Here is a 23,662-nt window from a genome sequence, read left to right as displayed (position 1 = left end):
CGAGTGGTCTTTTAGCTCCTCTAAAGCTTAGTTCAGACTGAGTAAGCGATTCCATCACCTTGGAGGATAAGCCACAAAGAAGGACACGTACACGATTGTGTTATTATGATGATGATCATATGACGATGCCAGAACAAGGACATTGATTTTCACATTTATTACTGCTCTACATCAAAGATACAATGTTTTGTGAATGTGTGTTCTTCTAGCTGTTCAATAACTGTTTGTTGATTAGATCACTGGATGGTCACAGAAGTGGATTCTGACTAAACAACACTGTATCATAAGAGAAATGGTATCATTTTTAGCATTATTTTCTCTTTAGAAAAAATAAACAGGCTTGGGTTTGGAGGAAAAATATAATAAAATGGGATGTTTTCTTTTTAGCAACCAAATTATACTTGAATTATAAAACCCTCGAGACATGACCAGTTAATGAAAAGACTCTGAGTCAGTCTCACTCTCTGCATTACATAGAATGCCCATCCCCTCTTCCTGTGACCCCAACACACTAAGTGTCCAGCACTGGATTTTGCAGAACCTGGGTTCCTGCACCTGTGTTTTCAGTCAATGAGGAGGTCAGATCAGGGCCCCATTTCTATCAAAGGCTGCTGTGAGTTCTTAAGAAAAAGCTGCAGAGACTTTATAATTGTGCAGGGAACCTGGCTCCAGGAAACTATTTGTGACCCAGGTTCCACTGCAACCTGTCTACCCTCTGCCTCCCTTGTTTGCTTTTTTCTGTTTCAGTCAGAGCTATGTTCTACTATTTTGACCAAATGGCACCACAATTTTTCCAAACTTGCCAGAACTTTCTGGAATATACTTAGAGAAAGTAGTCACTCTGCTTCTTGTTAGTTGGCTCTCATTTGCGGCTTCTGTGTCAGAGCTGGAATCAATGAGTCACACTTGCTGATCAAAGGGGAGATTTCAGCAGAGGAAGAGCATGCGGAAGGCCCCAAGCTCCCTTCTTAGAAAAAGCTTTGCGTCAAATGCTGATACGGATGTTAGCTGACCAAAGGCTTAAACCACACTGACCATTTCTTATGACACTTTCATTTCATTGGAAATCCTAAACGAGGCACATATGCAATGCAATTCACTTCTTCCAGCTCCACTTTCCAAGCTTGCCCCAGGAGGTGGGGTTGAAGTGGGGAAAACAGAAAACAGTAGACAGTAGAGCTGAAATGTTTCACACTCAAAGATACACACAAAGCTTCCTGGCAGTTTTCAGTGTCACAGATCCTTTAATAATCTGAGGGAAAGCTCTATGTTCTCTGCTCTCTTCTTCAACACAGCTTTCCAAACTTGTGTTGGAGGGTGCTCAAGACACCCGACACATAGTGGGTCTGTTTCTGAGAAAACAGCCCAACTTTAATTGAGAGAGCTGGTCAAGAGGTCACTGACCCAGGGCTCACCAGCCATAAAGAGATGGTATTGCTCTATCCTGGGCTCTGTTTCCTAAAGTCCTTGGTGTGGAATCTGAAATGTCCAATGACAGAGATGGAAAGTGGAACTGCGATGCATCAGTCCTTCTGGTTTTGACCCAGAAAATACATGCTAGGCCCTGATAACACTCATTCCACCATAAGCAAATTAGACATAAAAATCACAGTCAAGGGTTAGGTCAGATGTCAGAGCTGTCTTGTTGGTAGTGTCTGCCGGGAGGGAAGGAGACAGAGTCTGTGCAGTAGGAAAGTTAAACCTTCATTCTGAGAGCAGTGCTAAATGACATGCTGACTTGAAACAGGATGGATTGCTTTCCTAGGGAGACCATAGCAAAGTGCCACGGTCTGGGTTTCTTAAACAACAGAAATCTACTTTCTCACAGTCCTGGAAGCTGGAAGTCTGAGGTCAAGGTGTGAGCAGAGCTGGTTTCTCCAGGGGTCTCTCTCTGCGGTTTGTAGATATCTATCTTCTCTCTGTTTCTTCAAATCATCTTCCATTTGTGCATGTCTGTGTCCTAATCTCCCCTTCTTAAAAAGACACCTCTCATATGGGATTAGGGCCCACCTAACTAATAATAATAGTGACCTCATTTTACCTTAACCATCTCCTTAAAGATTCTATCTCCAAATATAGCCACATTCTGAGGTTTTGGGTGCTAGGATACAACACGTGATTTTGGGAGGGAACTTAAATCAGCTCATAACAGTGTACGACCATGTCTATATTTCCTTTCCAAATCTCCAGGGAGTAGTATTCAGGTAAGAATTTAGGAAATGCCCTTCTAAGCCATGTGCAGTCCTTCACTGTTACTTAAACATTTTGTGTTGTGCTTCACATGCTGGCTTACTAGGTGAGGAGCAGTCTGATGGCTGGTTGTTGGTTCTTCTCGCATAGTTTCCAGCACAGGGCTGGGCACATACGAGATTCTCACTGAACATTTGGGATTCAAACACTAACCATTCTAATTTTGGCACATTGTCATTCTCTAAGTTTTCTGAGACCTTAATCTGTGCTCTGGCTTCTCTTGAATGAGTAAGTATGAAATAGCTGTATGGACCTGACATCTGATGCAATACTTAAAATGTACAAAAGGCACATAATGAAGGTTTGTTGAATGGCTTAATGTGTTGAATTAATTATACTCATCTTTTCTAACTGACCTCTGCCTCTGTTCGAAATTCAACAGGGCCAAAGTGATCTTGAGAAACAAATTTGGATGTATAATACTATCTGATATCAAACAATACTACAAAGTTCTAGTAATCAAAACAGCATGGTACTGGCATAATAACAGACACATAGACACACAGAATAGAGAACCCAGAAATAAACCCACACATACATGGTAAATTAATCTATAAAAAAGAGGCAAGAATATACAATGGGGAAAAGACAGTCTCCAATAAGCAGTGTTGACAAAACTGGATAGATAAGTGCAAAAAAATAAAACTGAATCACTTTCTTAGGTCATATACAAAAATAAACTCAAAATAGATTAAAAGCTTAAATGTAAGACCAGAAACCATAAAAATCCTAGAAAAAAAGTAGGCAGTAAATTTTTTAACATCAGGCTAAGAAATATTTTTTGGATATGTATCCTCAGGTAAGTATAACACAAGCAAAAATAAACAAGTGGGACTACATCAAACTCAAAAGTTTTTGCACAGCAAAGGAAACCATCAATAAAACAAAAAGACAACTTACTGAAGGGAGAGGATACTTGCAAATGATACATCTGATAAGAAGTCCATATCCAAAATACATAAAGAACTCATACAACTCAACATAAAAAAACAAACACATAATCTCATTAAAAATGGGCAAAGGACCTGAATGGATCTTTTTTCAAAGAGGACATGCAGATGGCTAGCAGGCACATGAAAAGATGCTCAACACCACTAATCATTAGGGAAATGCAAATCAAAACCAGGATGCGATATCACTTTACACCTTGTCAGATTGGCTATCATCAAAACGACAACACATAACAGGTGTTGATAAGAATATGGAGAAGAGGGAACCTTAGTGCACTGTTGGGATGGCAAATTTGTGCAGACATTAAAGAAAACAACATGGAAGTTCCTAAAAAAACTAAAAATAGAATTACCATGTGACCCAGCAGTTCCACTTCTGGGTATCCACCTGAAGAAAACAAAAGCAGTAATTTCAAAAAGATATGTGCTCCCTTATGTTCACTACAATATTATTCACAATAGCCAAGATATGGACGCAGCCTAAGTGTCCATCCATAGATGAGTGCATAAAGAAGATGTGGCACAGATATACAATGGGGTACTACTCAACCAAAAACAAGAATGAAATCTTGTCATTTGAGACAACATGGATGGGCCTGGAGGGTATTATGCTAAGGTAAATAAATCAGACAGACAGGGATAAATACCATATAATTTCGCTTATTTGGGGGATCTAATAAACAAAACAAATCAACAAAATAAAACAGGCTCACAGATACAGAGAAATATCTGATGGTTACCAGAGGGAGGGAGAAGGGGTTGGGAAAAAAAGGTGAAGGAGAATAGAAGGTACAAACTTTCAGTTATAAAATAAATACATCACTGGGATGTAACCTATAGCATAGGGAATATAGTTAATAATGTCGCAATAACTTTGTCCAGTAACAGATCGTTACTAGATTTATCAAGGTGATTACTTCATAGGGTATGTAAATGTTGAATAACTATGTTGTACACCTGAAACTCATATAATATTGTAAGTCAACTACAGTTTAATTTTAAAAAGTAAAAAATAATCTTGACAGATACCCCACAGGGACCACTTGTCTCTGAGGGTCTTCTTATAGACACCCAAAAAGAGACTCCTCTCTGAGGGTTGTCTCTCCTGCCAAAGACCAGAATCTATGTCTCACTTCCTATCTTAGGGAAGACTACAGAACTCTGTGTTCTCTCACATTGGGCAAAATGAGACATCCTTAGACCCCTTAGAGAAAGGCAGAAATGAGACAGAGGGGGAGACTTCTATAGGCACAAATGACTTCATCACTGAAATCTCTTTTTAAAAATGTGTATTGACATTTTTGGTGGAAATGATAAACAGTCCTTTGAAAACAGTTGGAAAATAGGACAAAATATATAGGAGGAAATCAAGCTTATTTATGTTTGCGAAACTTAGCAGTAACTACTGTTGTTATTTTGGGGGTGGGGACTCTCTAGTATTTGTTGCTATGGCAATGTGACTAGACAACCACAATTGTTTGTAAAGTCAACTAACATTTATACCATGGTTAGCAGCCTGCGTACTCAACAGGATATCCTGCTTTGTGTACTTAGCACTTCCAAGTAACTTAAAATTCTTTAAAACTATAATTTTTAGTGACTGCATATTATTTTATCTTTATAATATGCCAGGGATATTTAGTCATTCTGAGTCTTGACCAATTCTGATGTTCACAGTTCTGCAAAAGTAGGGTGAACATCATTGCACACAATTCTTTATACATGTCATATCACATATCAGAATATATTCCTAGGAAAGGAATTACCCTTTCAAGGGACACAAATGATTTAAAGTCTGTTGTTATAAATTGAGAAACGTTTTCTGGGAATCCTATACCACTTTAGACTTCAGCCAGGAGTGAATGAATTTGTCTGTCTATGAGGACTTCTAACGAAAATGGGAGTTTTATTAAAAGGAAGAACAAGAAAGAAAGAAAAAACTCGTTGCTAATTTGTTAGGCAAAAAATGATGTTTTAAGAATTTGAATTTCTTTTCATTACTAGAGAGGTTAAGGGGTTTTTCCTTTGCTTCCCAGTCTCTGCATTTCTTGTCCTCTAAGTAACACTTGGCAATTTTAATGTAGGAAATAATTTGCCTGTAATCCTTGTGATATGTAGTTTCCCTTCTTTCTTATATAACTTTTAGTTATTTTACAATGACTTTTTTGCTTGTTTGTTTTTGCTTTTTACTTACTGAGGCTTTTTACTTCTTCCAAGCCTATGAAAGCCCAGAATGGCACATGGGCTCTGTGTCGGATGTGAGCACAGTGGGTCAGCAGTGGGCGTGTGGGGCTGGGTCATGATGGGCTGTATGACCAACCAGGACCAGCACTCACAAAAATTAGTGACCATCGGATAAAGCTGGTGCTTTTGTGATGTTAGAAATTAAATTTGTCAATATCTTTCTTATAATTACTTCCATTGATTGTCTTCTCAGAAAGTCTTCTTCTCTTGAGAAAATATTTCTCGATTTTAAAAAATTGTTATTTTTAGTGTTTCAGCTTGCTACATCTTCCATTTAATTCTTCTTCAATTTATTTCTATACATGGTATGAATTAAGGATCTTAATTGATTTTTCTCCCAACTAAGTCTACACATTTTTAAACATCATTTATTGAATTAATTATCTCTCTTTGTCACCCACTATTAGCATTTGCTTCTGGGAAAGCTAATCTTTTCCAATGATTAAAATATTTACTCTTCTGCCAGGACCTCAGAATTGCGTTTCCTGTAGATCTAGCAGGGCTGGCTCTCCCTCCTTACACACTCACAGTTTGTTTTTAATCTTTATTTGTTAAATGTATTACAGATGTTCCCCTTTATCCCCATTGACCCCTTCTACCCCACACCCACGCCCTGCCCCAGGCCTTCACCACACTATTGTCTGTGTCCGTGGGTTATGCATATATATGCATATAAATTCTTTGGTTTATCTCTCCCCACCCCTGCCTTCCCTCTGAGATCGGTCAGTTTGTTCCATGCTTCCATGTCACTGAATCTATTTTGTTCATCAGTTTATTTTTATTACATTCCACATATAAGTGAGATCATCTGGTACTTGTCTTTCTCTGCTTGGCTTACTTCACTTAGCATAATAGTCTCCAGGTCCATCCATGCTGTCCCAAAGGGTATGAGATCCTTCTTCTTTACAGCTGCATAGTATTCCATATCCTAAGGATCCTGAAACACTAATCAGAATGAATATGTGCACTCTTATGTTCATAGCAGCACAATTTACAATAGCTAAGATCTGGAAATAGCCCAAGTGCCCATCACTCACAGTTTTTTGTTGTTGTTTTTTCCTTTAATCTGCCTTGGAAACCTGTGTTTCCTCTGTGAGTCACTAGATGGCTTATGAGGCTATGGTTCTGCCATCTGACAATAGACGAGAAAAACTGGCTGAAGGCTACTAGGACCTGGTGAAAAACGAGGTGGTCTTTGAGCAAAGGGAACCTTCCTGGACTGTCAGGGAGACCTCCACCAAAGCCTCAAAGGCAGTGAAACCACTGCTCAGGGGCCCACCCTTTCTTTTGATTTTCTAATTCTGAGTACCTATGGCGACCAGATTTCCACCTGATGCTTCATGTATCTTGCAGAATTCCTGGCTTCTGCCTCAGAGTAGTTGTGCTCTATTCTCTAAACTTTGTCTAATTACTGTTGGGTTGCCTCCTACTTCCAGCCCAGCACTGTCCTGCAGAAGTGTCCTGTCCTATAACCTGCACTGTCCTATACAGAAGCCACAGGCCATAAGCAACCATAGATAATTTGAAAAACAGCTAGTGCAAGTGAACAACTGAATTTTACTTACTTTAATTTTAGGGGTTTTATTTTAGTTTAAATTTAAGCTAGTCACATGACTAGTGGGTATTATCATATAGGTATACATGATAAGAAGTTGATTCCTATCCAGCCACACCATCTAGTCCTTACAAAGAGCCTTTGACACACAATTACTTTTGGGGCATACAGAGAGCACTGACTGAAGAGGCTATGGCACAAAAGACACCACTTGTGCCCAGATTGACAGTCAAGCACACATGAACCACAAATCCACCTCCGATACGCCCATAAGGCTTAGATCATGTTTCCATCCATTCTCCATTTCTTCCTCATCTCACAGCTCCAACCTCCTTGAGAAATGACCTCCACCAACCAGGTTGCTAAATCAAAAAGATTTCATCTTTACTTTGACCTCTAAACAGTGTTGGACTTACCGACCATTCCATCCTGAAATGCCATCTAACCATAGGGCTCTGACGAATGCTTTCCTGACCTTTGTCCTGTCTCCCAGGCAGTCACCTCTCTCATCTGGATATATGTTGGGTTCCTGTCGTCACATCATGTCCATCCTAGGTCCTTGTCCTTTCTGTCCTCAAGTCTGGACCTGTATGTTCTGTCCTGGGTGGTCACCGCCCCGCCCAGGCTCACAGCCTAGTGTCTGAGCCTGTGCTGTGCTGTGCTATTTCTTCACGTGCCCTTCCTGCTTCCTGGGTTCCCCCACCATGGCCAACATAGGTTTTCACCTCCCACACCCAATTCCAGGCCTTCGGAACTCTCCCACAGCATTTAGGATAAGAAGCCGACTCCTTAGGGTGACTCCAGGCCTTGCAGGATCTGGCTCTGTCCGCACGGCCAACCCCCTGCACTCTGTCTTCTTCATTCATCTTCTGTCAGGGCCCTGGGAGCTGGGTGGTTCCCACACACCCTGAGACTTCTGTCTGTCCTGCTCCTCTCTTCTTACAGTTACCTTTCTGTGCTCATGGTAGGTCCCAAACACAGGCTGCATCAATGGTCAGTTTCCTTGCCACACTCACCGCTAAGTCAGAGCTCCTCCCAGATAGCAGGTTGCTTAGTACCCTGCTTGGAAGACCAGGAATGGGCAAGTTTTCTTTTTTCACCATGAGATTTGGTTTAGTTTGATTTGGAGACAAGTACCAGATAACAATTGCACACTAGCTTTTTAAATAGTCATAGGATCTTTACACAATCTTAAAATACCTGAGATGTTTATAACCTGGCTTATTATGACAAGAATGACTTTCAAGTGACACTTACAAGAAAAAATTTTCAAACTTCATATAACTTGGTGATGCAATTCTATCGAAGGCATACTGAGTCATTACTGAGACTCAGGTGGTCATTCGTCCTGCTCCTAAATCACCCTTGGCAAATACCCAGCAACCAAGACTTTTATGACATCCTAGGGTCAGTCTGCAATTGGCTCCCTTCAAGTGGACTTTAGCAGAGAACCACATGAACTTTATCAGAATGGGGCTGCAGATACAGGCACTGGGGGACCCGCAGAGAAGCAGCCAGGAGGCACTTTTAGGATGTATTGAAGGGGAGCTGAGTGAGCCCTGTCAACTAATTCTGATTCAGACACCAAGTCCACCCAAGGCCACTTCGCTGAGCCCCAGTGGGGAGAGGACCCCCTCCCTCCCTATGATCAGTTGGCCTCCTCAGAAACACCAAAGTAACTTTCAAATCACCGAGGAAAGATAAGTCCTGCTCTGGGCGCATCTCTGCCTCCTTGTGTCTGTAGCTACGAAGCTTCTGTGTTGCTAAAACCCTGCATGCTGCATTCTCATTTATTGTGCAACTACACCAGCCTGGGCCTAAACATATTTTAAAATGTCAGCCTACTTATTTGGTCCCTGGGATGAGAAGTGCAAGATTCTCAGAAAATGCCATGTTTGGTTTGGACATTGTCCTGGAATGTGGAATAGGACAAACGCTAAATCCTCCTAGAGTATTACCGCTATTAAAATAGAAAGCAGGAAAAAAAGCACTTGGTAAACTCTGGTATGCTGTACTTCACCACGTTTCACTCTTGTTTTTATTTATCATCACAGTCATTATTAGAGCCATCCGATTGTATTGTCACAGAGGAATTAAAGAGACTGAGTGTGGAATCTGAAATAAGACCTTTCCCCAAATGTCAAAACTGAGGAATCCGCACAAGTATCTTCCACCAATCAAAGAAAGAAATGAAGAAAGAATGAAATGCTCTTCAATACTATGGAATCACTTGAAGGACAGAAGATGAAGGGTCAACAGGAAAGAAACCAACCAACTTAGGTTATGCTGGCTGGACTGACTGTAGAGACCTCAGCTGAGGGTTCCCTATCCTGACTAAATCAGAACTTTCCAGGGAGAAACCTTCACCTGTGACCTGGGCTCCTGATTCAGCATTGGCCAACCTCAGGGACAAGGATCCATGGATGGGGACTGCTGAGGCCTGGCTGAGTCCATTTGGGGCCACTGATTAACGGAGTTCACCTGTTTACCTGTCTGTTCTGCCCGCCTGGTACAAGCCGTGTGTGGCCACAAAGAATGCTGAGAACCCTGCCATGTCTAGAGCCTGGCTCCTCCATGCGCCCCTGAGCCAGCAGTATCAGCCTCCCCTGAGAGATGGTGAGAAAGGAAATGCAGAGGCTCAGGCTGGCCCCTGACTGGCTGAATCAGCATTTGCTGTGATCTGACATGAGCTGTGAACTCTTCAACAGGCTAGAGGCCAACACTTCAAAGGACTGCAAATTTTCATTGTGTCTCTCTCCTCCCCATCAGGGATGTACCTCCTTGTGCTGGCCCCCACAAGCCCCTACTCCAACAACTGACCCCAGAAATATGATCATCTCCCCACCCAGTCACAGATAGCCTGTGGGGGCTTGTGTGAATTACATGGTGACACCTCTGGAGTCCTGTACCCTGTGGGTCATTACCACCCCCCTCACCCTCTTCATGGCACCCTTGTGCAGTGCACAAACCCACCCACATCCTGAGCCACTTTCTCTACCATCTGCATCAGCTCAGCTGTTAAGTGCATGTCCCTGTTGACGACATGGGCTTTCCAAGTGGAGAGTCTGCTATCTGCTGATTTGTTTCTGTTTGCTGGTTCACATTTCACTGAATTATGGTGCCAGGCATGGGGATTACCAGGAGCAGGAGGAGAGAACCCAGCCATATTGCAGCTCAGGGAAAATGCAAACGCTCATGGAAACCTGAAAAAGATGCAACGTTTGTGCACAGAATGGTAATGTTCCTACCTTTCAGCTTCATTCGAGATAAACATAATTGAAATTTGCTCTTACTGAGGCACATTTTCCATTTTAGGTAAGAAGCTATGAAACTGCGTGCATTAAGACTCGTCCATTGATACCATTTGACTGTGTCGATGCTATTGGACTTCAGGGTTAGTAAAAAAGAGGCTCTTTTGCTGGCCAGGCTTTCTGGATTCAGATGCTCTCCAAAGTTCCAGACAGACAGATTTTGCCAAAACAAATCTGCTGTATTTCACCTTCCTGTCAACAGTTCTCTTTTATGCTCACTCACTGCCCTCCTGTTTCTCCGCCACACAAACAACTCAACTTTGTTGGTAAATTGACTACTTGGAAGAAACTTCATCTTAGAAATAAATATTTCTTTTGTTTTTTAAAAAATATGTGTTTATTGATTTCAGAGAAAGGAAGGAAGAGGGAGAGCGAGATATCAATGATGAGTCATTTATCAGCTGCCTCCTGCACGCCCCCTGCTGGGGATCGAGCCCGAAACCCGGGCATGTGCCCTGACCAGGAATCAAACCAGGATCTCCTGGGTCTTAGGTCTATGCTCAACTGTTGAGCCATGCCCGCTGGGCAATATTTCCTTATTTTATAATCATTTTATCTATGCCTCATTGTAATAGTCCCCATGATTTAGACATTTATTTTGCCATAAAACTTCAGAATTAATTAAAAGAGACAAGAATATACTATAATTATAAATTTATAATGGCATTTCCCCCCTGTTGTCATCAGCACAGTGTATTTTCTGTTTTGTTCCCCTTGAAATATTTTTCTCTTTTTTTTAAATTCCAAATTTTCATTAGATTCAACAGACTTAAAGTTGCCCTCTCAAATAGTTAAAGGCTTCTAAACACTTATTCTTAATTTCTGTACGTATCTCATCAAGGGCCAGTTACAAACATTTCAGAGATAAACCCCTGTCGGTGGATTTCACACTGGGCAGCGCTGCCTTACAACAAGACATGGGGGGTCCAACACCTTCGCATCTTCACTTCCTACTGTGCTTCTCCATTCTGAAGGCTTCTACGAAGACCTGCAGACCTTCTTCCTTGGGGGAAATTCTCACTTTCCCTCTTCTCTTTTTTCTCATCATATCCTTTCACTGACTGGCTTTCTCCTGACCCTCACAAATATCTTAGTCAAGGCTGGAAATAAAGACATGGGAATAAGTCACCAAAATAAAGGCAGTAGCTAAACTCTCTGGAGGGTGGAAGGAGGACAGCATCAGGTCCTCATTCTTCTGGGAGACGGCTAGAAGAGGCAGCTGAATGGGAAAGCCGTGACAGAGAAAGACAGGAAAACATAATTTTCATTATTACCACTGTCACCATACGTATTAATAACCAGGTAACAATAATAGCATTTAGATATCAACGGCAGATAGAATTTCAAAGAAGAGAGATCTGTGGTTATAGAAAGCAAAGAAATCCAAAAGGAGGAAAACTGAGAATACTTTTCTATCTATAATTTATCAATCCATGTAGTGACTTAGCTTGTACTTTAGAATGTTAAAGCTCACATTCAAAAATGAACTGGGTCCCCTGTTGTGCAAAGCAGTCACATTTATTTTCTCTGACCTGAATAAGTACACTATAGAAATGTGCACAAAAAAGATAACAAAATCAATTACCTAACTATCTTGTCTCTAAATAATTGTTTATGAACCTACCATTTTTAAAGGCTTTTTAAATTTTTTTCTTTAAAAAAGAGAGAGGGGAAAGGTCATCCTAGAAAAATGATATGAAGTCAGAATGTCAGCCTTGGAGGCTCAGCGGCAAAGAGAGCAGCCGATGGGGGCCTCATGGTTAAGCACACACTGATTGTGACTGAGTATTTTAAAGAACACTAGATAGATGGTTTTTAAAGCTGCCTGGTCTACCCTAAACACTCTCTGAAAAATGAAGATCCCTAACAGCTCACTGCTAATCCCTTTTTTTTTGGTGGTGGTTTATAATGAGACATGAGATGCCTTTTTTTAATTTTAATTTTTTAAATTTGTATTGAATTTTTGGGGTGACATTGGTTAATAAAATTATATAGGGTTCAGGTGCACAATTCTACAATCCATTATCTGTATATTGTATTGTGTGTTTACCACCCCAAGTCATGTCTCCCTCCATCACCATTTATCCCCCATTCACCCTCTTCTACCTCCCTCCACCCCCCCTCTTTTCCTTCTGGTAATCACCCTACTGTTGTCTATGAGGCTTTTTTGTTGTTGTTTTTTGCTTAATCCTTTCACCTTTTGAACCCAGTTCCCTAACAACTCTCCCCTCTGGCATCCATCAAGTTTGTTCTCTGTATCTATGAGTCTCTTTTTATTTTGTTAGTTTATTTTGTTTATTAGATTCCGCATATAAGTGAGATCATATGGTATTTGTCTTTCTCTGACTGGCTTATTTCACTTAGTGTAATTATCTCCAGGTCCATGCATGCTTTTGTGAAAGGTAAGAGTTCTTTCCTTTTTTTACCGCTGAATAGTATTCTATTGTGTAAATGTTCCACTACTTGTTTCACACTCATCTAGTGATGGGCACTTGGGCTGCTTCCAAATCTAGGCTATTGTATAAATAGAGAAAAAAATGTATTCTTATATAAGCATGAGCTTGACTTTGCTTCCCCTGCCTTTTGTGACTTGAAGCAGATTTTTTCATGGGGTATGATCTCTTTAAGCCTTTTTAACTTGACAGAAAACTGAATTAATACTATTTCCTATTTCTTAACATGGGATTTTCCCATCCAGCTGTGGGAGAATCTCTTTGTTGGGGAAATGAGAACAGAAACTCAGGGTTAAATGATTCCAGAGACATTGAGTGTGGCTGAAAATATTCTTCTGTGCTGGAGTGCACTGGCAACGCCTGTGCAATTCCTCCACGCGAGGCAGGAGGGCCAGAGTGCAAGGGCCTGCCTGCCCGCAGGTGAGCTGCACTCAAGGTTGGTGGCTGACCACCGCACCAAGCAGCAGAAGTCAAAGTCAGAATATGCATGCCTAGAATAAGGGATTGTATGGGGAAGTTAGTGGAATTTGGTGAAATGTTGAGTAAAAAATTGGGGGCAAGAGAAACTAAAGTGAGCAGAGGGAAAATAGAGGAAGATGTGCTTAGGGGTGCAGGAGCTGTTCCAGAACAGGTGACTTTTCAAGGCAGAACACGCTGTTTGTGAGTCACTTCCTTGGCCAGCAAGAATGAATGAATGAGTGAATGAATGAATGAATGATGGAGTTCATCGCCAGTATTAGGAGATGTAACTGAATCTATTTCTAATACAAAGCATGTCTTCTAACCTGAACACACTCAAGCCCTGGCTCCCTGGAATCCTTTCCTGCCCATCTTCTACATCCTGCTGTGTGTCTACCCAGAGCTGGAATGCCGCTGATGTAAAAAACCACATGGGATTTTGGTTTTAAAGTTCTAATTTCAGGTTCTGGCTGCTGGTTTTCGAGCCACAAGAACTTGACAGCTGTATGAACAACGGCTTAACTTTTCAGAATGAGTTTCCCTCACCTACAAAATGGAATAATACTAAATCTTTTACCTTACAGATTTTATTAGGATCAGATAAAATCATGTGTGTGTCTTACAAACTGTGAATTGGTTCAAATGCTAATGAATGATGGGTGGATCAGTAAGAGGAGCTAGTGTTGCTCTAGGAGCAATCTGAGGGCCTGGGAGTTTTAGGGCTTCCCTAGTCAACCTGGATCATAGAGAAAGATGCTGTAAAAAGGGAAGGTTCGCTCCATTGTAAAGGAAGCCTGAGTAGGAATACAAGTTGTTGTTTGCTTAGTGATTTCTTAATTTCCAAGCTTTCTTCTTCAGGACGTGAACCTGTGTGGCTATGCTACTTTGCATTCACGGCTGGACATGGGAGCTGGCTCTTATCTTCCAATTTATAATTATACCCAGGAGCTCTGGCTGTCAGGGTGCCATGGGCATACTAAAATGTCTCATCATTTCTGATTACACAACCTTGAAAAGATGGCAATTCCAGGAAAAAGCTATGCAAATAGCATTCATAGTGTCTTCACATTTATTCCCAGATGGGCTAACTTCTTAATTTTGGAAAATGTAGCCATATATGTCACATAAGTGAGACATGCTTGTATTTCCTTGTAATGCCAAGTAGAATCTTGCCATTGTAGCCACAAAGGCCTAGGTAGTAACATTAATGCAGCTTCACGTGCCATTGTCAGCAGCATCTCCAAGAACCTTCCGCTTTTGAGTCTTCCTTCTTTTGGGTGTCCTAGGACCTATTGTGAGTAAATGTGGTTTCTCTAAAATGGAAGAATTACTCTCTCCCCTTCCTTATTCTTCGTATAATGTGGGGGGGCAAGTGGCTTTCACTTTGTTGAGGGAATTTTGCAGACTGGGAAAGTGTATACAATGCACAGTGCGGCACACTTTTGCCCAGCCTGAACAGGGAGCCAATGTGAGGTAGGTGTCAACACAACACAGAAGTCCCCTATGTGGCTGAGATGACAAAGGCCAACCATACACAGAGGTGCTCTGGCATTCCACCCAAACCAGGCTGACTGCTCTTCCAGTGAATTTGCTGATAAATTTAACTCTTTATGTGTCAGCCTTTTCCAATTATGGATGACCCTGGGCATTATACATTCCTGTTTATTTCATGTGTGTGACATACAAAGGAGACTTGAGATTGTAACACAGGGATGGACGCTATGCCTCCCATTCTCCTCACTTGAAAAGATCACAGGTCCTGAACAAATGAGGCAAATTCAGGGTAACTCAGGAAAACAGAATGAAGTAGGTTTGCTGGTGTTGCAATGCCTGGTGTCTGCAGATGCTGCACAAAAGCTGAGAAGAGAAAGTGCCATTGATCCACAAAGTCCCAGTTGTTTTTTCCCCTCTGCACTGTACCATGGATGGGGTTTGGTTGGCTGCTTGGGTAACAAATTAGGGAAGACCCTTTGTGTGGCAATGAGGAGAAACCTAAACACTGGGAACTCATGGCCTCATGAGGGAATAGTGCAACGTGGCTCCCCAGGTGCCAGGTGTTCACTGCCTCTGTGCTCCAGTCCTGGATCCTTTCTTGCATGACTCACCCCTGGCTGGTATCTCCATCCCCTATTCCCTTGGCTCTGTAGGGTGGTACCCCCATAACTGAGCCATCACAGTGGGAGGGGAAATCTTATACAAAGGATGCGTGGTCTGGTTCAATCCAAGTCATGCTCATCCTCGATCAGGGCAGCTTCAAAGTGATGAGAGCAGAAAGGGAAACCACATTTTATAAACAAGTTCTTCTACCAGAGTCTTCTGTCTACTTTTAGCACACAGGGCCTGATCTAAAGTGACGTGTGAACTTCACCCAAAATAGCACAGCTGAGGGAACTTTGGAAAGACCCCCCCCCTTCAATTTTTCCCCTCCTTGGCCTATTATGATGTCTACCCAAAATATCCACCATTAGGGTAACAGAGTAATATTAGAAGGAGAAGCTTGTCAAAACACACAGAAGCCTATTGTCAACTATTGGTGTCCTATTTTGAATTAGCTTCACAGATGAGACCCTGTAACTCACAGAGACTCAGAACAAGACTTGAAGGGAGAAACAGGGGAAAGCACTATCTGAGGTGGGGAACATCTATGTAATTCAACTGCTTCCAAAACCGGTACATTTGAGTAGCGTGTCCATCTTGTGATGAGGTCTCAGACTCTGGAACTAAAGTGACTTGCCGCCTTACAAGAGTGGTAGAACCACAGCAAAAGGACTGGAAACGAGTTCAGTTCCCTTTCAACTTATTGTCTTCCAGAGGGAGAATTTCTGGACACAGAAAGGTGATATTAAATGCAAATATATACATGTCCCTCTTTTTCCTTTTGCCCAGGGCCACACTGGAGCCAGGACAGATCTCCCCGCTAGCTTTCCCCTGCAGAGGGACAGCCCCAAACATACCAGGAAGAAAAGACTGACCTCTGAGCCGGAGGAGGAAAGGCTTGTGCTAGGGACTTAGAGAATCTGTGCCTGGGAGACTTTTACTACACAGTGGTAGCTGTAGTTCTTCATTTGTCTGTATTAAAACATCTCAGACCCAAACTATAAAGCCTTCACACAGTGCACTTACGTCAACTTCTAGCTTAAGTTTTGTGTCCTGCCCCATGCTGGGAGCTACACATGCTGTTATAAGAAATAGCCTTTGGTATCTCACTCTGGCAACTAAGATAGTTAAATTGTGAATACCTGCTTGTTGGAAAACATCTGCAGTGCCCAGTGGAAAAAGTGCATATTTTCTGTTCTAATCAATGTCAGCTGCTGGCCCATAAAAAATTGCAATATATAAAAAAGTGTCATAGCTTTGCTTCCAGAAATTTAATTAACTTAGTCCATTTGGGAGCAGATGACAAGGCTTTTTTTCTTTATAAATCTTCATGGATCCTCTAGCACTGACACCAAGTGGCAGTAATTCAAATTGATGGCAGGTGAAGTTATAGTTCAGGCCATGATTTCTGAAAGAATCCAGGCGGTAATCAGCATTAATCCACTGGGATTTAATGATCCTCACATGTAATAACAATAAACAAATCCAGGCTTGCCTTTTATTGGGGGATTAAAATAAAGAGCTTAACATTTTCAAACCATTTTTCTTATTCCAGCTTCAGGACTATTCAGCAGGGCTCAACCATGGATACTTGCAGGCCAGAGTCTGAGAAAGGCAGCTTAGATTTTTGGAAAACCAAACCAAACCAGAAAATGAAGCACTGAGCCTTAACCCCTAGTGAAAGAAGCCAGAGGCCATACTGTTTCTCCCCAAGACTCTGCTTCTGAGGTCTGAGCAGTCTCTTAGTCCTGAGTCTATTTGGGGAGGCTAGTGATGGCCTTGATACTGGGGGCTGAAGAAAGGGGAGTGACGGTGGTTACTGCCTCTTGTATCAGGCTTAGGGATGTCCCAGTGTGTCCCTTCTTCCTCCACTCCCCAACTCAATATTTGTTCTGCAATATTTTAAGCTAAATTTAAGATTTCAGAAGAACTTTTTAAAAAATATCATCACATACCATTAATATACTTGAAGGAAGTTCTTCATATTGTCCGACATGCTGTGAATTTAAGAGTAAGACCCTCAAGTTCCCATCACCAAGTTTCAACCATTAGGAACACAGGGTCAACTGTTTCACCTAAAGATCCCACACAGCCCAGCCAGCATGGCTCAGTGGTTGAGCACCTACCTATGAACCAGGCAGTCAGGGTTCACTTCCCTGTCAGGGCACATGCCCAGGTTTCGGGCTCCATCCCCAGCAGTGGGCATGCAGAAGGCAGCCAAACAGTGACTCTCATCATTGATGTTTCTGTCTCTCTCTCTCTCCCTTCCTCTCTCTGAAATCAATAAAAATGTATTTTTTAAAAAATCCTACCCAATCAATTTTTTCTGTCTCTAGGATTATTTTGAAGACAATCTCAGACTTCATTTGTAAACACTTCAGTCTGCGTCTTTGCCAAATAGGCCCTCTCTCTCTTAAAATAAAACCACAGTACCATGATCAAGAATAACAACAATTAGTAACAATTCTATTAAACACTTATTACGTAAATATATACTTCAAATTACCTTATTGTAAGTATACATGTATACATGTGTATGTGCTTAGGCATATGTTTATATCTAGTTGGCTTCTTTAAATCAGATTCCAACACATTCTAAATATTGCATCAGGTTGACAAGTGTCTTAAATCTTTTAATCTGCACATTCGTCTTTTATTTTTTTTAACTTGCAATTCACCAAATTCCTTATCCTGTATCATTTCCCCCATCCTGGATGGTGGAGATTGCATACCCAGGATGCCTCCTCTGGTCCCTGTGTGTGCCCGTAGTCTGGCACAAAGATCCCATCTGTGCTGTCCAGTGGAGTTGCCACCAGCTCATGTGGGTGTTGAGCACTTAAAATGTGGCTTCTGTGACTGAAGGAAATCAATTTTTACTTTAATGTAATTCAATTAATTTAAATTAATGTAAATTTAAAAACTGACACTCTGTTCAGTTGTTCAGAAGCTTTCAAGTATGATTGGAACAGCTTTGGTATACAAGTCTACTTTTTTAACTGCAAATTTTATAAAAGCTAAATACAGATTGTTTTTCCAATGAAGATTTAGCCACGCAAGTAAGATATCCTGCAAGTGTAAAATACTGAGTCTTTGAAAACAGGAATTCAAAGGCTTAGTATGGAAAAAAAAGATTCTAAAATCTCATCAGTTTTTGTTTGCTGTTTCACATTGTTAACCTTACAAAATTACATTTTGGTTACAAGTTAAATAATATACAATGTTGAAATGAACTCTCACCTATTTCTTTTTAGCTTTCTATGTATTTATTAGAAAATGTAAAATTTCCATCTGGCTTTCGTTATATTGAATAGCACTGATACAGAGACTTAATCAGATTGATATTCGTTTGGTGAACAGAAAAGTCTGTGTGTGATGTGTACACACATTTTATCACATCATACACCCAGGACTCGACTGTTTCTTTTTGGTGCTGTGATGGTTGAGGCCCTAGCACATCCTTATAAGGTTCTCTATCAGAACTTCACCTGATGGTTTTGGCAGCACTGATGACTACTACCTTGATTTTTGCGTCATGGGAGATGGTAAAATCATGATAAGCTAGCTCTATAATTTTTTCTTTTGCTGCCCAAATATCTTCTATAAAAAACTTTTCTTAACAACTTTTTTTTTTAACCTAGAAACACAACTCAAAGGGGAATAAATGCCTGTTTTGCCCCCTATATTTACTAGTTTTCAGAATAATAGTTTATTCTGAAAAGAAAAAAAAAAAAGTAGTGAACGTATTTTTCTTTCTATTTTTTGTTTCTGTTCTGTTTTTAGTTTTAGTATCAGGATGATCTAATGGATTCTGGCAATTTGATGTGCTGCAATCAATTGCAATTATTATTTTTTTGATGCTTAAATTGTTGTGATGTGGCCCGTGAGAATCTTTTTTAAGTTGGCTTCTGATTCATTTTGTCATGACTCTAGTAGTCCAGGAAACATTCTGAGTGTCTGGAACAAGAAGCTGTTCTGGGATCAGCTGTACATTTTCTGCCCAGACCTTGAAGCAGCATTTTCTCCAAGGAACACTGGCTGCTTTTAATGGGAAATGGTATTTAGTGATCACAATAAGGGTGCTAGCAGTACTGACTATTTCTGGGTGAGATAGTATTTCCAGGATTTTTCAGTGGATATAGATAAGAAATGCCTTTTTTTTTCTTTTTCTTTTTTTAAAGAGAAAATACATCAAATACATGGTGATATGTTTAATTTAAATTTATATTACAGAGGTTTTGTTTAGCTTTAAAACTGTTTTATCTATACCACCCTTTCCCCCACTTGTCCTAAAATTCTTTGTTTCTAAAGACATTAAGATTATTGATTCTAACTATCTATAAATATATAATAGTTTAAAAAGAACAATACCAATATTATCACTGATGTTATGATTACTAAAAAGAGTTTAAGATTTCTCTGTGTTCTTTAGTCCAAAGTATATATCACACTAGTTTTGTGCAGTTAAATCATATATTGAAGTTATTTATAGGTTAGCTATCACTTTGCTACATAGAATCATTTATTTTCTTTTTATTTTCAATACTTGGGGATTGCTTTCTAAATTTTGGTTTAATTCTGCTTCATATAAAAGTAAGTTGTGAAATCAAGTCTATAAACCAAGATCTATTCAGAAATCTAACTTTTTTCCCTGACCCCTCCACCTGTTTCTTCCTTCCACGTTTCGTTTATCTTCCAGTTCTAGTGAAAGGCTTCACTGCCTCGTCTCTTCAGTGTTGCCTGTTAGCTAAGCTGTTGACTTTGGACTGTGGACTTCTGAGGCTGTAAAGCTTACCCTACCCACTGATGATTTCAGCTTCACATTCTTCAAACTAGTTTGGGAGTCTAGAGAAGGTTGACCCTGATCATACTCTCATTACTCTACATGTTTGAGGGTCATTCTAGGTGTTTTATTCCTTTCTGTCATGTTGAAGCTCTGGAGGAAAACTCAAGAAGACATGAAGAACGATGCTTTATGGTCATCTACAACCTCTCCTGTTCCGAGCTCTTTCGAGTTCTGATGCGCGTTGATAACAAGAAGCAGTCCTAGTGATCTCTAAGGAGAGAGACATGTGAGCCATTAGAGAAATTAGTTGACTCTCAAGGACTCACTCTTCAGCACAGGGGCCACATAGAGTTCCTGAGTCCCAGCGCTCTCTGCCCCTTTGAATAATGGGAGAATCTCTAAGAAAGAATCTGGTTATTGTCACAAGTTCATAGAATAAAAGCAGTGGAATGGGACTGACACAGAGAAAAGGAACCTAGTTGTGAAAATGGCCAATGTCTTGATGGCACAAGAAGAGAAGCAGCTGTACTAGGCTACTGATTGTATCAGGTGCCTTACCTAGTGCTTTGCATACGTGATATTATTGCATTTTTATATGACCTACAGACAACCTTGAGGCTGACAGAATTGTTCTGTTGTTATAGATGAAAAACAAAACATGTTTAAAAACCTTCTGTTTAAAAAAAAATTTAATGGAAAACGCTATAAAATTATTATTTATTGACAGACACAAGGAGCATTGTATTTATATTGAAAAACCCAGAAATGCACCCTAGTTAACCATGATGGCCAAGGAGTAATGTGCTCTGATTAACTGAATCGCTCATCTTACTTTAAGTTAGTAATTTTACACTCTATAATTTGTATTGGCAAAATTGTGCTTGGAAAGAATGCAAAGACCTCTTAGTTCAGAAATAATTTTTAAACTAGTGTATAGCCTTAGCAAATTGTTCTAATGAGAATTTTGAAGGCTAAGATTTCATCTCATTGATAATATAAGTATATTATATGGTCATCTCAAACCACCTCATGACTGAAGATTGCCTTTGGAGTTCCGAGCATACATTTTTGCTTATTTTAATCAAATAAGTGTAAACAGTATTAATTTAATTGTTGTAACCTAATGCTGAAACTGCAGAGGTACAATTAATGCATAAATGTTTACTGGAAGTGAAATCAAAATGACGTTACAATGCTGTGTCAACTAAGGAACTAAGGTGTTGTAGAAGTTTGAATATAGAACAGCAGTGGGAGAATTAAAGCATCACACAGCAACTATAGTGGCCATGGCTGAAGTCAAAAGACTGTACCAAAAGTAGAATATCATACTTACATCTCAAATGGCAGTTTCTTAATAATAAAACCTCTGCCAAATTATATAAAGTTAACTTGAATTTTATTGGTTTTAAATCTTATATTTATGTATAAATGTATGTAAGTTTTTGTTTTATTGGATTATAAACATAAAGTATTTATAACTAGCTTAGAATTTGTAGATATTTATATAATCCTATAAGTTGTTTAAATAAGCACTATGAGTCCATAATAACTCTTATTTTTCTTTAAATGCAAATGAGTATGACCCAGACAAAATGTAAAGGCAGCTCCCAATGACTTGGGCAAGCAGAAAACACAAATACATTAGGTGATTAATCAATCTCCATTCTCTCCACCAAAAACCCTATAGCACAGAGAGCAGAAAAGCTGTTTGCCTCCTTGAGAAATAACATTTCAAAATTTTAGAAGACTGAACTGAAATGTAAGATGCTGGAATTATATTTAAATAATAACTGCTCAGTCAAAGGGGGCTTTTAAAATTACTAATAAATATGTAAATATGAATTTGGTTCTAGATGACACAAGCATTAGAACAAGTTCAGACTTGAAGCTGTTGAAATACGTCAATTGTCTGGATTCCAATTAAGTGGAATTAATTAACCTATTTGCATATCCAGTCAGTCTGGTGTTATGAAGAATGTTTACATCAAGTAAGAAATTTTGCAGTTAGTAGTGAACACCCCCAATTTGGAGTTATACATACACAGGAAAGCAATGTAGCTATTGTTCTCAATAGGACATGGGTTGGATGACACTAAGATTCAAAATATTAGAACGCTGGAATTTTAAGATATAGCTCAAAACAGATGCAGTAGCATGATAAAAAAGACCTATTTTATCAATGGGAAAAATCTCCCTATTATTTTTTCCATTTGGAGATTACATATTAAGGCATGTAGACACCTTGTAGAAAGGAAATTTATTTAATTTTGCTAAACCCAGGCTTTCTCACACTTTTAGACCAATGACCTTCATCATCATTGTTATTTTGATTACAATTTTGAACACACACACCTTTTGGAAATGTAGATCTAATGTATAATGTAATGTCTTAAGAGAGGTACCAATAAAATGCTACAGGATATATTTTAATGTGTAGAATGACTTGCTTAACATATATATCTTGCTGAGTTCATTTTTCTTTGTTGAAGTACATTAACCAGATAATGTATTAATACATTTTCATAGTAACTGTAAAGTGATCTCACCACAGGAAAAAATAATCTTCTTAAATTAGTTTGCTATTCTTTATGTATGTATGTATAATTATTTACATATATATACATTTCAGTGTTTTACACACATACAGACACACACACAAGGTGTACCAAAAAATGTATATACACTTTGAATAATTATAAAGGCAGTGTTTATTAAAATACATTTCATTTTCAAAATGTAATTGAATCAGTTGTTGAAGTGTGTATACATTTTTTGGGATACCCTGTATATACATATATACATATATAATGATACATTTTGATGTTTGTTAATGCATATGAAATACTATGGAATAAATTTAAAATCTTCTGAAAGATTTAAAGTAAGTTTATTAACATCTCAACAGTTATACTCCTATTTCAAAATGTTACTTTTTGTTGTTTTAAGAAAAAACACAGGTGTTAAGTATATAAAACCACAGACAGAGCAAAATTAGACTATTTCAACTAGGAATTTCTTGAGACTCTTTAGTGCTTCTTGTATAAACATTTCACTTGAATAACTAAACATATCCAGTGTTTGGAGGGAGTGAAGAAATAAGCACTTTCATGCAGCATTGGCAGGACTACAAACTAATACAAACTTTTAAGAGAGTAATTTGGAAATATTATCAAATTTTGAAATGCATATAAACCTTTGGTCCAAATACCCCATTTCTAGGCCTGTGCCCTGTGAGTAAAATTGCACAAGGCGGAGAGGATCCATGAACAGACAGAATAAGGGACATCTGCCTTTTCCTTCTGCTCTGGCCACACAGCCTTTGCACCTCCTTCCTCTGTTTGGGGAAACACCCAGTTTCAATGTCTTAATGGGACTGAGCCCACAATCACTATAAAGGCTGAAGATACCAGGTGTCCCTTTCCAGCGGTTGTACCCCCAACCCCGTCTGGGCCCTGGGAGACACTGCCTAAGACAGTGTTCCCTGCTGTGATGGTTTTATGTGTCACCTTGACTGGGCTAAGGGTGCCCAGAGAGCTGGTAAGACATGATTTCTGGGTGTA

The sequence above is a fragment of the Miniopterus natalensis genome, chromosome 1 (assembly GCF_054644295.1).
Source record: "Miniopterus natalensis isolate mMinNat1 chromosome 1, mMinNat1.hap1, whole genome shotgun sequence".
In the NCBI taxonomy this organism is placed as follows: Eukaryota; Metazoa; Chordata; class Mammalia; order Chiroptera; family Miniopteridae; genus Miniopterus; species Miniopterus natalensis.
Note: the sequence above shows the minus strand (reverse complement) of the source record.